The sequence below is a fragment of the Bubalus kerabau genome, chromosome 2 (assembly GCF_029407905.1).
Source record: "Bubalus kerabau isolate K-KA32 ecotype Philippines breed swamp buffalo chromosome 2, PCC_UOA_SB_1v2, whole genome shotgun sequence".
Classification (NCBI taxonomy): Eukaryota; Metazoa; Chordata; class Mammalia; order Artiodactyla; family Bovidae; genus Bubalus; species Bubalus kerabau.
The window spans coordinates 14,125,540-14,140,447 of NC_073625.1; the positions used below are offsets into that span (position 1 = coordinate 14,125,540).

A 14,908-nucleotide genomic window follows, 5' to 3' on the forward strand; every position below is an offset into this window, starting at 1 on the left:
TCTGAGCACATTTAACATACAGCAGGGATGTATTTTTACGTTTCTTTCTGGCTCCTAGCCTTCCAGAGCTAAAGGACTAAAACAGCCATGTGGGGGGAAGTGGAACCATATTGGGAGGGTTTGATGTCCCACCTGGTACCTACAATTCAGCCCAGTTGTGATCTGCTATCCCAGAAGACTGGCCTAACCATCCACCTAGTTATGTAAGCATCTCTTTGTCTGCCTTAGAGAGTCCTGGACAGAAGTCTTGAATCTTTAGTAGTTTCATAGGTTGCCAAGGAATGTCTGTCCTCTGGATATGTTTGTCTTCCCCGTGTTGGCTGTGGAGCACACCCTCATTTTTTCACTCTCAACACAATCATTAGAGCAATGAAGCTACAGAGATGGTTCTCACCTCAGTGTCTTCGATGGTCGGTTAGCTCTCTCCCTGCAATGGAATGGAATGATATCAGGGCTTCACCTGTTAGCTCTGCCACATGGAAGCTTTCTGAGCCTTGGTTTCTCCTCATCTGTAAGATCCTGGCGGTGATGCCAGTGCAAAGGTACTGCTATCAGAATTCATTTGTTATTTTCAAAGTTCCAGGAAGCATATTCAATAAATACTATCTCCGCTTTCCCGCCTAAAAATATAAAATTAATAAATATATTTAAGACTTAGGGTCTTAAACATTGTAACAGAATTCCAGAGCTCAAGGAAACTAACAATGACATAACATGAAATTTCTTCTAGGGGTAGAAAAGTTTTTAACAATATATTAATAGCTCTTATGAAGATAATCCATTTCTCCTTTTTTGCCTCTCTAAGCTTCCTAGAATTAAATAACTAGCTGCTGGAGACATGATCTGTATTCATAACCAATCCTTGTTATTTGGTTCAAGCTTTTCAATATTGTGAAACTTGAAGTTTCTTCTCTCTAAGAAATTACTGACTCCTAGATATCTTTATAAACCTTATTTTGCATTTTTCACCATTGGTATTGAAATTAAATACTTGGGCTATCAGTTAAGTTCAGTTCAGTCACTCAGTCGTGTCCAACTCTTTGCGACCCCATGAATCGCAGCACACCAGGCCTCCCTGTCCATAACCAACTCCCGGAGTTCACCCAGATTCACGTCCATCGACTTAGTGATGCCATCCAGCCATCTCATCCTCTGTCGTCCCCTTCTCCTCCTGCCCCCAGTCCTTCCCAGAATCAGAGTCTTTTCCAGTGAGTCAACTCTTTGCATGAGGTGGCCAAAGTACTGGAGTTTCAGCTTTAGCATCATTCCTTCCAAAGACATCCCAAGGCTGATCTCCTTCAGAATGGACTGGTTGGATCTCCTTGCAGTCCAAGGGACTCTCAAGAGTCTTCTCCAACACCACAGTTCAAAAGCATCAATTCTTCGGTGCTCAGCTTTCTTCACAGTCCAACTCTCACATCCATACATGACCACAGGAAAAACCATAGCCTTGACTAGATGGACCTTTGTTGGCAAAGTAATGTCTCTGCTTTTGAATATGCTATCTAGGTTGGTCATAACTTTCCTTCCAAGGAGTAAGCGTCTTTTAATTTCATGGCTGCAGTCACCATCTGCAGTGATTTTGGAGCCGAGAAAAGTAAAGTCTGACACTGTTTCCACTGTTTCCCCATCTATTTCCCATGAAGTGATGGGACCTGATACCATGATCTTCGTTTTCTGAATGTTGAGCTTTAAGCCAACATTTTCACTCTCCACTTTCACTTTCCTGAAGAGGCTTTTTAGCTCCTCTTCACTTTCTGCCATAAGGGTGGTGTCATCTGCATATCTGAGGTGATTGATATTTCTCCCGGCAATCTTGATTCCAGCTTGTGTTTCTTCCAGTCCAGCGTTTCTCATGATGTACTCTGCATATAAGTTAAATAAGCAGGGTGACAATATACAGCCTTGACGTACTCCTTTTCCTATTTGGAACCAGCCTGTTGTTCCATGTCCAGTTCTAACTGTTGCTTCCTGACCTGCATATAGGTTTCTCAAGAGGCAGGTCAGGTATTCTGGTATTCCCATCTCTTTCAGAATTTTCCACAGTTTATTGTGATCCACACAGTCAAAAGCTTTGGCATAGTCAATAAAGCAGAAATAGATGTTTTTCTGGAACTCTCTTGCTTTTTCCATGATCCAGCGGATGTTGGCAATTTGATCTCTGGTTCCTCTGCCTTTTCTAAAACCAGCTTGAACATCAGGAAGTCACGGTTCACATGTTGCTGAAGCCTGGTTTGGAGAATTTTGAGCATTACTTTACTAGCATGTGAGATGAGTGCAATTGTGTGGTAGTTTGAGCATTCTTTGGCATTGCCTTTCCTTGGGATTGGAATGAAAACTGACCTTTTCGAGTCCTGTGGCCACTGCTGAGTTTTCCAAATTTGCTGGCATATTGAGTGCAGCACTTTCACAGCATCATCTTTCAGGATTTTGAATAGCTCTACTGGAATTCCATCACCTCCACTAGCTTTGTTCACAGTGATGCTTTCTAAGGGTCACTTGACTTCACATTCCAGGATGTCTGGCTCTAGGTCAGTGATCACACCATCATGATTATTTGAATCATGAAGTTCTTTTTTGTACAGTTCTTCTGTGTATTCTTGCCATTACTTCTTAATATCTTCTGCTTCTGTTAGGTCCATACCATTTCTGTCCTTTATCGAGCCCATCTTTGCATGAAATGTTCCTTTGGTATCTCTAATTTTCTTGAAGAGATCTCTAGGCTTTCCCATTCTGTTGTTTTCCTCTATTTCTTTGCATTGATCGCTGAAGAAGGCTTTCTTATCTCTTCTTGCTATTCTTTGGAACTCTGCATTCAGATGTTTATATCTTTCCTATTCTCCTTTGCTTTTCGCTTCTCTTCTTTTCACAGCTATTTGTAAGGCCTCCCCAGACAGCCATTTTGCTTTTTTGCATTTCTTTTCCATGGGGATGGTCTTGATCCCTGTCTCCTGTACAATGTCACGAACCTCATTCCATAGTTCATCAGGCACTCTATCTATCAGATCTAGTCCCTTAAATCTATTTCTCACTTCCACTGTATAATCATAAGGGATTTGATTTAGGTCATACCTGAATGGTCTAGTGGTTTTCCCTACTTTCTTCAGGGGCAGCAACGAGAGGAGTTACCCCACATCTGAGGTCAGGGGCGGCGGCTGGGAGGAGCTACCCCACGCCCGCAAGCCCGAGGCCAGGGGGCGGCCTGGAGGACCAACCCCACGCCCAAGGAGCCGTGGCTGCGCGGGCACAGGAGGGCCTAGCTATCCCACATTGAAGGTCAAGAAGGGAGGCGGTGAGGAGATACCCCTCGTCTAAGGTAAGGAGCAGTGGCTATGCTTTGCTGGAGCAGCCCTGAAGAGATACCCCATGCCCAAGGTAAGAGAAACCCAAGTAAGACGGTAGGTGTTGCAAGAGGGCATCAGAGGGCAGACACACTGAAACCATACTCACAGAAAACTAGTCAATCTAATCACACTAGGACCACAGCCTTGTCTAACTCAATGAAACCAAGCCATGCCCATGGGGTAACCCAAGATGGGCGGGTCATGGTGGAGAGAGCTGACAGAATGTGGTCCACTGGAGAAGGGAATGGCAAACCACTTCAGTATTCTTGCCTTGAGAACCCCATGAACAGTATGAAAAGGCAAAATGATAGGATACTGAAAGAGGAACTCCCCAGGTCAGTAGGTGCCCAATATGCTACTGGAGATCAGTGGAGAAATAACTCCAGAAACAATGAAGGGATGGAGCCAAAGCAAAAACAATACCCAGCTGTGGATGTGACTGGTGATAGAAGCAAGGTCCGATGCTGTAAAGAGCAATATTGCATAGGAACCTGGAATGTCAGGTCCATGAATCAAGGCAAATTGGAAGTGGTCAAACAAGAGATGGCAAGAGTGAATGTCGACATTCTAGGAATCAGTGAACTGAAATGGACTGGAATGGGTGAATTTAACTCAGATGACCATTATATCTACTACTGCGGGCAGGAATCCCTCGAAGAAATGGAGTGGCCATCATGGTCAACAAAAGAGTCCAAAATGCAGTACTTGGATGCAATCTCAAAAACGACAGAATGATCTGTTCGTTTCCAAGGCAAACCATTCAATATCACAGTAATCCAAGTCTATGCCCCAACCAGTAATGCTGAAGAAGCTGAAGTTGAATGGTTCTATGAAGACCTATAAGACCTTTTAGAACTAACACCCAAAAAAGATGTCCTTTTCATTATAGGGGACTGGAATGCAAAAGTAGGAAGTCAAGAACCAGCTGGAGTAACACGCGAATTTGGCCTTGGAATACGGAATGAAGCAGGGCAAAGACTAATAGAGTTTTGCCAAGAAAATGCAATGGTCATAACAAACACCCTCTTCCATCAACACAAGAGAAGACTCTACACATGGACATCACCAGATGGTCAACACCGAAATCAGATTGATTATATTCTTTGCAGCCAAAGATAGAGAAGCTCTATACAGTCAGCAAAAACAAGACCAGGAGCTGACTGTGGCTCAGATAATGAACTCCTTATTGCCAAATTCAGACTTGTGCTATAAATTAGTGCTATTAAAACTGCAGGTAATTTTTTAAACCTCATAATGCAAAGATTGATCTCTCCATCAGCATATTTATCCTCTGATTTTTGACCAATTTAAGGGCTGAAATGTGCTTCATTCTTGAATCTCAAGGCCAGAACTTTTCTCCAAGCTCATCGGGGTAAATGTAATCATCAGGACATGGTTTGTGATTGCCTGAGCCAAGGTTCCTCAACATTACAACTAACACACCTTTGACAGTTATTTAGTTGAAGTAAGTATAACACTGAAGAGCAAGAATCTACTTCTCCAAGTTCAAGAACAGCAACCATGTACTAAAACTTTTTAAAAAGAAAAAGAAACAGAAGCTCTCAGAGGCTATAAAATCTACTGACTTAGTTTTATATAAATTAGTCTCATATTCTACTGTTTTGCCCTATACTTAAATTAGATCATTCATATGAAATTAAAACTGTGGCACATTTTGGGGAAGCACCTGATTGGAGAAACTTCCACTTCTGAATTACCAGCCTCTGTAAAATCGCAGAGAATAGTGTGGAAAGGAGCCTGGGGTTATCGTGTATAGCTTGTACTAATTGGACTTCTCTGCAACCAAAGCCGCAACAGACAGAACTTGCTGATTTTCAGGGATCCTGAAATGCAATAAAAACCACAAAGCAATAAACACTGTTTATCCAGTTCAACTCTCATTAGTCAAACTTGGAGAATAGCACCTTCCTTCCTAAGCGTCAAGGTTTATTTTTGTTTTCCAGTCAAATCTGTGGACCCAACAGATTGATTTTTCTCAGTGGATTTTTTTTTTTTTTTTTTTTGGAATGAAGTTTTTTCTTAAAGATAACACTGAAACAATACCAAGTTAGGTACAATACTTACATGTATGACTGAACTCAGAAGAAAAGAGTAGTCAGTTTTTCTAAGTAGTCATTTCTGATTATCACACAAATCCTCTGTCCGCCATCTTCCTTCAGAAAGAAGTTGTATGTATGAGGAAGCAGGAAAAATCATTCAACTGAAAGGAAAGCTTGTTGTGTCATGAAAAGGTGCAACTTGTCATCAGAAGGAAGGAAGGAAAAGAAAGGAGAAACCTATGGTTCTTGCCCTCCATGTCCTCTGCCTACCTTTTGTCTGGGGAAAAATTTAACCAATGAGTAAGTTCAATCAGAGAAGTGGGAACATGCAGAAACAAAGGAAAACGGTCAAAGGAGACCAAACAATAATAATGCAGTCATTAAGCAAAGTCAAGGACCTTTAGTTCTTTCTCAGGGACTATAGGGAATATTCTGAGCATATCCTGTGAGCTGTCTTGTACATTCTGAAATCCCCCACCAGGTGGAGAATTTAACTACGTGATGACCAGACTGTAGCCATGATATAAGCAGTCACAATTCTGAAAACTGACCTCAAGGAAATGGGAACAGACTGACTCTGAAGATTAACTGTACTTAAAACAATCACGATGATGCTGGTCAGATCACTGGTGACCAGTTTCAATCAGGATGACTGTAAGAGCTGACTGCTGTTTCTACATGTAACCCCCTTCTTCCACCTGTAAAAGCTCTTGCCCCCCGATTGTCAGTGGGGGGAGCTGGCCTTTAGACAGGCATCCGTGCTCCTCTCCCCTCTTCCCTCCCTGATGCCAGCCTCCAAAATAAAGCAAGCTTTCCTTTCCACCAACCTGGCCTCAGAAGGAAGGGAGGGAGGGAGCAAAGATGAGAGAAGGAAGGAGGGGGAAGGGGAGTAAGGGAAGGGAAAAAAAGCAAGAGAGAGAGAAACAGAAAAGAAAGGGAGAACCATTCCTTCTGTTTGTATTTCATTAGGTTGTCAAGTGTCAGAACTGACAAGCCCCGTGCAATGTTTAATCCAACCCTCTTTTTAAACCGTTGGGCTTATATTGATGAAATTAATGCTCTACCATCAATCCTTTGAATATAGATGGATAGATTTCCAGTGCTGAGTTCAGCAGAACTATTATGAAGACTGTTAGGATGTTATAAGGTACACCTATCACCTTTGCCTTATTGGGTGACTGAAAGATGACAAGTTTTCTTCTCTTCCCAGAACTGTACAGGTTTATTCAAATTCTAAAGGCAGAAATATAACTTTAACTTGAACTAAATGCTAATGTTTTGTCTATGAGGTAATTCCGAAGTGGTAATGTTAATGGGCATTGTATTTCCTAATCTGATCAAGAAATGGCTCTTTGAATTTCTCCAGAGACCCTGTAACATTTTATACCTGCTTCATCATTCTTCATCAATATTCATAGACACATCTGTAATTTGCAAGACACTGAACAGTGCCCTGTTGGTGATGCACGAAGAATCGTCCCTGTAAAGGCAGTATTATGCAGGAAGTAAAGCGTGCCCTTGGGGGCCCCCTCCCCTTACCCCACCCTGTTAGTGCCTCCCCCACCCACCCACCCACTACTCCTTGGAGTTTGCTATGAGCTTGCCAAATGCCTCTGCTTCTCTTCCTGTCCCCCAAGTATCTTGCTGCAGTGCTCCTGTGATTGTAATAATCTCATTTCTCACACATGTTAACGGTTTACAAGAGTTTCCTATGTTCCCCTCCCAGGCAACAGGCCTCCATACTTGGATGTTTTCTTGAGCTTCGGGGGCTTTAATGTCAAGGAGAAACCTAACAGCCTCAAGATGGTATTTGCCGATTTTAATAGAGTTCAGGGCTAACCCACAGACCATTTCATATCCAGCCACTTGCAGGAAGAGCAACTTCATTCCACCTCCTTTTTTTTCCTGAAAAAAAAAAAAAAAAATCAATACCCAGCTCTTCAAAATTGTTCCGCAATGGCGAGTCCACCTGGAGCAGCGGAAGCACAGCGTTCAGGTGACAGCCTCTGGACCAACACAGCATCCCTGGGCAGCACAACTGGCAAGGTCTGGATGGATCTGTCACTCTGACAACCCTGCCAAGAGAGTGCCTCTTAGCCACTCCATCTGAAGAAGGGTGGAGATGCCCCAACCTCAGTGAGGAAAAGCACCTTCAGTAGTTATTAATTCCAGGGGGAGCGGATTCAGAAGAGCAAGCATTCTCTGAGTGTCCTAAAACAAAAATTTCAAAAATTCCAGGGCTAAGAACATATATCTTAAGGGTTCATTTGCCATTTTCTGACCCTTCCTCACATTGCAAACTTCTTTGCACCATGCCTTTACCCCTCATCCTTCATCTTAATAGCAGCATGAGAATAGGACCAGTTTTAAAGATATCCAAGAGATCTATCCTTTGTTATGCAGAGCTTTGGGGTCAAAGAATAAGACATTCGCAAGGCTGATTATTTTTCAAAGACAGGAAGAATCTGCAGCTACTTGGAAAGCTTGTCTTTTGTCCAAGTCCCCCAGCTACAGATGTCCATCGTATAAAACTATTTGGGGGCATCAGTTTGTACCAAAGACTCTGTTTTGTCGATATCCGTCCATCCCCAAGTAACTGTGGGACCATCTGGCACACAGTAAACAAGCTTATGCGTTCACTGACTGTGCTCAGGAAACCTAGCAGTTAGCAATTAATTTTATCCCTGAATAAAGCAGTGAAAATGATAATCGATGGGACAAAAAATGGACAGCATTGGAAAAGAGTTTGGAAAACACTGTGTGTCTCCAGATGTAGGGGTTCCTATGCATTCATTCAGATCAGAAATCAAATCCTTGTCAGATTGTCTTGTAGTTTATGGATCCTAGTTGGTTGCATAAATGACATCCCACTGATCATAAATTCCACACCATCTTCCCTTAATGATCTTAATGGGTTGCCATTCGTTTACTGTGCTATCATTCAAAAAGAGCCCATCTGGTATTCATAAATACAAACAGAGGAGGGTGGACGCTGACATTTATAAATGCAATCGAAAACATCTCCAGTTCAGGTGGAATCAGGAGATTCTCTGAAAAAATAATTCTTTTCCTCAGTGAGTTTCCATGATTCCTTCAATAGATGCTTGAACTCAAATGCCCAACATTATGAACTAGTTAAGTAAGTTGTGATTCTTTTATGTCATGGACTATTATTTTAATATATATATATATATATATACATGCTTAAATTCAAGTGTTACATAAATAGGAAAGCATGATAGAAACTGGATTTGTACCATAATCGTTTGATCCCTAGGTTGGGAAGATCCCCTGCAGAAGGGAAAGGCTACCCATTCCAGTATTCTGGCCTAGAGAATTCCATGGACTATACAGTCCATGGAGTCACAAAGGGTCGGACATGACTGAGTGACTTTCACTTTCACTTCCAAACAAACTTCATAGACCTTTATGCAAGTAACTTTTAGTTTCTTGGTCTCAGTTTCCTTTTTTAAGTTTTAATATTTTTAATTGAAGTACAGTTGATTTGCAATGTGTTATTTTCTGCTGTACTGCAAAGTAATTCAGTTATACCTACATACATACATTTTTAATATTCTTTTGCATATGGTTTATCATAGGATGTTAAATACAGTTCTCTGTGCTCTATGGTTAGACCTTGTTGTTTATCCATTCTATGTGTAACAGTTTGCATCTGCTAATTCCAACCTCCCACTCCATCCTTTTCCCAAACCCCTCCTCCTTATTAATGACCAGTCTGTTCCCTCTGTCTGTGATTATGTTTGTTTCATAGATAAGTTCATTTGTGTCATGTTTAGATTCCACATATAGGTGGTACCATGTGACATTTGGTATTTGTCTTTCTCTTTTTGACTTCAGTTAGTATGATCATCTTGGGTCCATCCATGTTGCTGTAAATGGCAGTCATTCATTCCTTTTTATGGATAAGTGGTATTCCATTGTTTATATGTACCACGTCATCTTCATCCATTCACATGAAAATGGACATGTAGGTTTCTTCCATGTCTTGGCTACTGTAAATAGTGCTGCTGTGAAAACAGGGGTGCAAGTATCTTTTGCGATTAGTGTTTTTTTCCAGATATGTGCCCAGGCATGGGATTGCTGGGTCATGTGGCAATTCTTGTTTTAGATTTTTGATGAACCTCCATACTGTTTTCCATAGTGTCTGCTCCAACTTACATTTCCACCAACAGTCTGAGAGAGACCCCTTTTCTCCACACCCTCTCCAGAATTTGCTATTTGTAGACTTTTCAATGATGGCCATTCTGACCTGTCTGAGGTGTTACCTCATTGTAGCTGTGATTTGCATGTCTCTAATAATTAGCAATGTTGACCATCTTTTCATGTGCTTATTGTCCATTTGTATTTCTTCTTTGGAGAAATGTCTATTAAAGTCTTCAGCCCATTTTTTGATTGAGTTGTTTGTTTCTTTGTTTGTTTGGTTGGTTATTTAGTTGTATGACCAGTTTCCTATTTTCTATAATAATAGGTGTCCAGGTTTAAGTTCCTCCAGAGCACACCCTGATCAAGGGTTTGAATACAAGTAGTTTATTAGTGCTATGGCTCCAAGAAGCAGTGAACAGTGAACAGTGAAAAAGTGAGACTCATTAAATAAAAAGCATGCTAACCAATAAGTTGTGAGTTAACTCTGTAGAAAACCAGCAATAAAATCTGCTGGAGAAGGACTTCGCTGGTGGTCCAGTGGTTAAGACTCCATGTTTCCACTGCAAAGGGCAGGTTGGTTGGGAAACTAAGATCGTGCATGCTGCATGGTGTGGTCATAAAATAGGGGGGAAAAGAATAAAAAATGGCATTAAAAAAGAATTTAAAAGGTCTCTGTCCTGCTAGAGACCTTCTGAGATGGTCACTTTTCAGAATTTTTCACCAGGGTGTTTATTCATCAACACTCATCCTTTATTGCTTGCCACTTGCTCCTGGGACACTTAGTTTTGTCCCACATGGACCAATCATGCTTCCATCAGAGAGCAGCAGGAAATCATCTGAGCATAAGAAAACTGCCTCAAGAGTGGGCCAAGGAGATGCAGGCAGGGTACCAACAGCATCTGCTTGAAGGAAATTGAATTAGATGACCCCTATCAGGCCTTCAATCCTGACAGCTTACTTAGCAGACAAGAATATTACTGAATGATCTTGTACTGCATCTTTAGAATTTTCTACAGTAAGTTTTAGAAGCCTGGTAGCTCAGCTGGTAAGAATCCACCTGCAACGCAAAAGACCCTGGTTCGATTCCTGGGTCAGGAATATCCCCTGGAGAAGGGATAGGTTACCCATTCCAGTATTCATGGGCTTCCCTGGTCACTCAGATGGTAAAGAATCTGCCTGCAATGCAGGGGACCTGAGTTCTATCTCTGGGTTAGGAAAAATCCCCTGGAGGAAGGCATGGCAACCCACTCCAGTATTCTTGCCTGGAGGATCCCCATGGACAGAGGAACCTGGCAGGCTATAGTTCATGGGGTCACAAAGAGTTGGACATAACTGAGTGACTAAGCACAGCACAGGAAGTTGGTAAAATTGTTGTCTTTGTTTGGGTTCCCTAGAGCTAAGCTGTAGTGAGAGATTCAAGTAGAAGTTGTTTAAGCTGGGAGGTTATTCCAGGAAAAATCATAAGGTTACAAGGAGAAGAGAGAGAGGAGAAGGACAAATCCTATTAGAAGGGTGCTATTAATGAGTAATTAGTTACCACCCTTATAAACTAACCCTCGGAAGTCAGCCAGTCTGCATGGAAATGGTGAGAACAGGGGATGTGTGGGGATACAGAGAGCATTTGCTGTAGAGGAAGTCATTTCTCTTATGGTAGTATTCCAGGGCCCTGTGATGTGTTAGGTACCCAACTTGCAGTTCGTTGTATTAATCTAAGAGACCCCGGTTGGGGGGCACCTATTGTTTCCATCAGGGGTCTCCTAACTACCACAGCCAAGCATTTTTATCTTCTTCAAACTCTCCAATGACAGTGTTGTCTCTACTTTCCATTCAGAATTTATGGCACCCTTTTTGCTTCTGTAAGGCAACGAGTGACTGGTCTTCCGAGTTATACTCTAAGTTTCTGCAAAACACGGCCTTTGTTTAGCTAGTCTACTTTATTCTCAAGGCATAGCACATAGAAATAATGTACCTCAAATACTTGTTGCCTTGAATACATTATAAAAAACTTAAGTATTAAAAACACTGAAAAGGAAATAGGCTCTTTAAAATGGAACCTATGGCTGGTGGAATTGTTTTCCATTTTTGCTTTTGCTTTCTTGTATTTTTAACTTTTGTTTTCATAAAAGCATTATGTGCTTTTTTAGAGAATTTGGAAAGACTGAAAAAAAGTCATTTTTAAAACCTACTTTTCTTATGATGATGAAAGCAAGAAAACCATCTTCTTTTTTGAAAAATTTTTATTGGCGTATAGTTGATTTACAATATTGTGTTAGATTCTGCTATACAGGAAAGTGAGGATTCAGTCTATATATATATATATAATATATATCCACTCTTTTTAAAATTCTTTTCTCTTATAGGTCATTACAGAGTATTAAGTAGAGTTCCCTGTCAGTTCAGTTCAGTTCAGTTCAGTCGCTCAGTCGTGTCCGACTCTTTGCGACCCCATGAATCGCAGCACGCCAGGCCTCCCTGTCCATCACCAACTCCCGGAGTTCACCCAGACTCAAGTCCATCGAGTCAGTGATGCCATCCAGCCATCTCATCCTCTGTCGTCCCCTTCTCCTCCTGCCCCCAATCCCTCCCAGCATCAGAGTCTTTCCCTGTAGGTCCTTATTATCTAAATAGATAATAGACTTTAAGACTTTAAGATTTTAAGACTCCTTAAAATCTAATTTAGTCCTATATCCATGACCCAATATGTCTAATACCAGAATGTTTCAATTCTTGGGCCATGTAGTCTTTGGTTAAGTAATAATTATTTTTATATGTCTACCTAAAATAATAATGCCATATTTCAACAAAGAAATGGTTAGACTGAACATATAAATAACCCATCCATGTTCATTTTCAGCCTCTAAAGTATTCTTTATCTTGTTGCTTCTGGATCCCTCTAGATAATATAGAAGACTTCTAATTGCAAAGCTTGCCTGATTTAATTAGAAATCAGAATACACTTTACTATATTGCTAAGTTTGAGACCGAGCTTTGAACAATAATGATTCTCCTTAATTTCAATACATCATTATAACTACCTATTTAATTTCTCATGTTTTAAAGAAACCTAGGTTTTAGTCAGCCCATTATTAACAATTAATGGTCAAATTTAGAATGGGTTATTCTAATTATAATAAAAGGCTTCACAGGAAAGGTCAGTGAACTCTACAAAATCAATCATTTATGAGCCATCTTTGGTTTTCACTGAAATATTTATGAATGATAAAATTATTTTGACAAGGCAAAGTTCGATGGGGAGGCCACCGCTGACAACATGACTTGGTTTCATAGAAATTCCCGGGTACGATTAAAGTAAGGCAAAAGCTAAGCCAAAGAAATGGATAATTCCATTTTTAACTCTCCAAGAAACAACAGGCATCAAATGTGAACATTCACATGCTCATATGTGTAATAGGTTGTCAGGATCAGACCAAAAAACAAAGCCTAAAATAAATATATGAGTAAATAAAGCCATTCTCCAAAGTCTTAGAAAGCAGATGTTGGATATTTCTACTGTATAAGAATGACATTTCATCAAAAAGCTGGTTATGCATATGAAGAATCAAGTGAATTGATTATTTTAATATAGAATGGCCCACCCCTCCTGCAACCAAATTGTTATAACGGAAGCCAGTTGCATCAAGTATTCCATACAACTAGCAGAGATCAGAGACAGTTCAATTAAGAGTGTGTATATATTGGGCAAAGTGATTTAGGGCCACAACCTTGGGAATCACTGGAAGAAAGAGTGGCTTTCAAGCTCCTTTCTTTAACATATGTATAGAATTAGCCCCTGAACCCTGCCAGCATCACCAAACAAAAAGGTGGTTGATGTTCCTTTCAACTTAATTTCACATGCATACAAACAGAAATTCAGGAGGAAGTCATTCATAAATGAGTGAAGTCGCGGTGATTGGCTGCTGAGCCACTCTGGTCTATGATTATGACCCCGTCTCATGGTGGATCAAATCACAAGGCCTTAGAATTGAATAGGAATGACCTTTTATTTGGGGAGCAGAATTAGCTATGCTTAAATTAATTCAACAACCTTGAAAATCAACAGCTTGCTTTACTTTCTTTCCATATCATCCCATAATATAAAACATATCTAAACAAATTAGAGTTAGTGTAAACTTTTTGGAACTAGTCTAAACTTGTTTAAACTTGCCTAACTTTGTTTAAACATAGGACTCCTTGAGTATGGAATGCTAGGAAAAATAAAAATATTTTATGGATTTAATCTATAGATTTTCAATGTCAGTCAGTTCAGTCACTCAGTCGTGTCCGACTCTTTGCGACCCCATGAACTGCAGCACGCCAGGCCTCCCTGTCCATCACCAACTCCCAGAGTCCACCCAAACCCATGTCCATCGAGTCGGTGATGCCATTCAACCATCTCATCCTCTGTTGTCCCCTTCTCCTCCTGCCCTCAATCTTTCCCAGCATTAGGGTCTTTTCAAGTGAGTCAGTTCTTCGCATCAGGTGGCCAAAGTATTGGAGTTTCAGCTTCAACATCAGTCCTTCCAGTGAACATCCAGGACTGATCTCCTTTAGGATGGACTGGTTGGATCTTCTTGCAGTCCAAGGGACTCTCAAGAGTCTTCTCCAACACCACAGTTCAAAAGCATCAATTCTTCGGTGCTCAGCTTTCTTCACAGTCCAACTCTCACATCCATACATGACCACTAGAAAAACCATAGCCTTGATTAGACGGACCTTTGTTCGCAAAGTAATGTCTCTGCTTTTCAATATGCTGTCTAGGTTGGTCATAACTTTCCTTCCAAGGAGTAAGCATCTTTTAATTTCATGGCTACAATCACCATCTGCAGTGATTTTGGAGCCCCCAAAAATAAAGTCTGACACTGTTTCCACTGTTTCCCCATCTATTTCCCATGAAGTGATGGGACCAGATGCCATGATCTTCGTTTTCTGAATGTTTGAGCTTTAAGCCAACTTTTTCACTCTCCTCCTTCACTTCCATCAAGAAGCTCTTTAGTTCTTCACTTTCTGCCATAAGGGTGGTATCATCTGCATACCTGGCAATCTTGATTCCAGCTTGTGCTTCATCCAGCCCAGTGTTTCTCATGATGTACTCTGCATATAAGTTAAATAAGCAGGGTGACAATATACAGCCTTGATGTCAGTAAACTCTAAACATTCTTAACATTAATTTAGAATAATTAGGCAGAAGTGAAATATCCAGAATACAGAAATGTTCACATTTTTCAAGCACATATACATAATGTGTTATATAATTAACACATTATTTTCTGGACCATAAAGAAGGCTGAATGCCAAGGAATTGATGCTTTCCAGTTATGGTGCTGGAGAAGTCTCTTGAGA

At 40.8% G+C, this 14,908-nt stretch overlaps 1 long non-coding RNA gene across 2 annotated transcripts in view; it reads right to left on the reverse strand.

Annotated features, from left to right (window-relative positions):
- LOC129643037 (uncharacterized) overlaps positions 1-6,532 on the reverse strand; it is a 66,437-nt gene extending 59,905 nt beyond the window's left edge. Inside the window, exons 1-3 of one of the 2 annotated variants that reach the window (XR_008710028.1) lie at positions 6,469-6,532; positions 5,430-5,518; positions 395-545 (exon numbers count right to left, since the gene is read on the reverse strand). This is a non-coding gene — a long non-coding RNA (uncharacterized LOC129643037). Of the gene's footprint in view, positions 1-394; positions 546-5,429; positions 5,995-6,468 lie in introns of those variants that run through there. The other variant, XR_008710027.1, reaches the window with a different exon arrangement.
- Between the last annotated feature and the right edge of the window lie 8,376 nt (positions 6,533-14,908).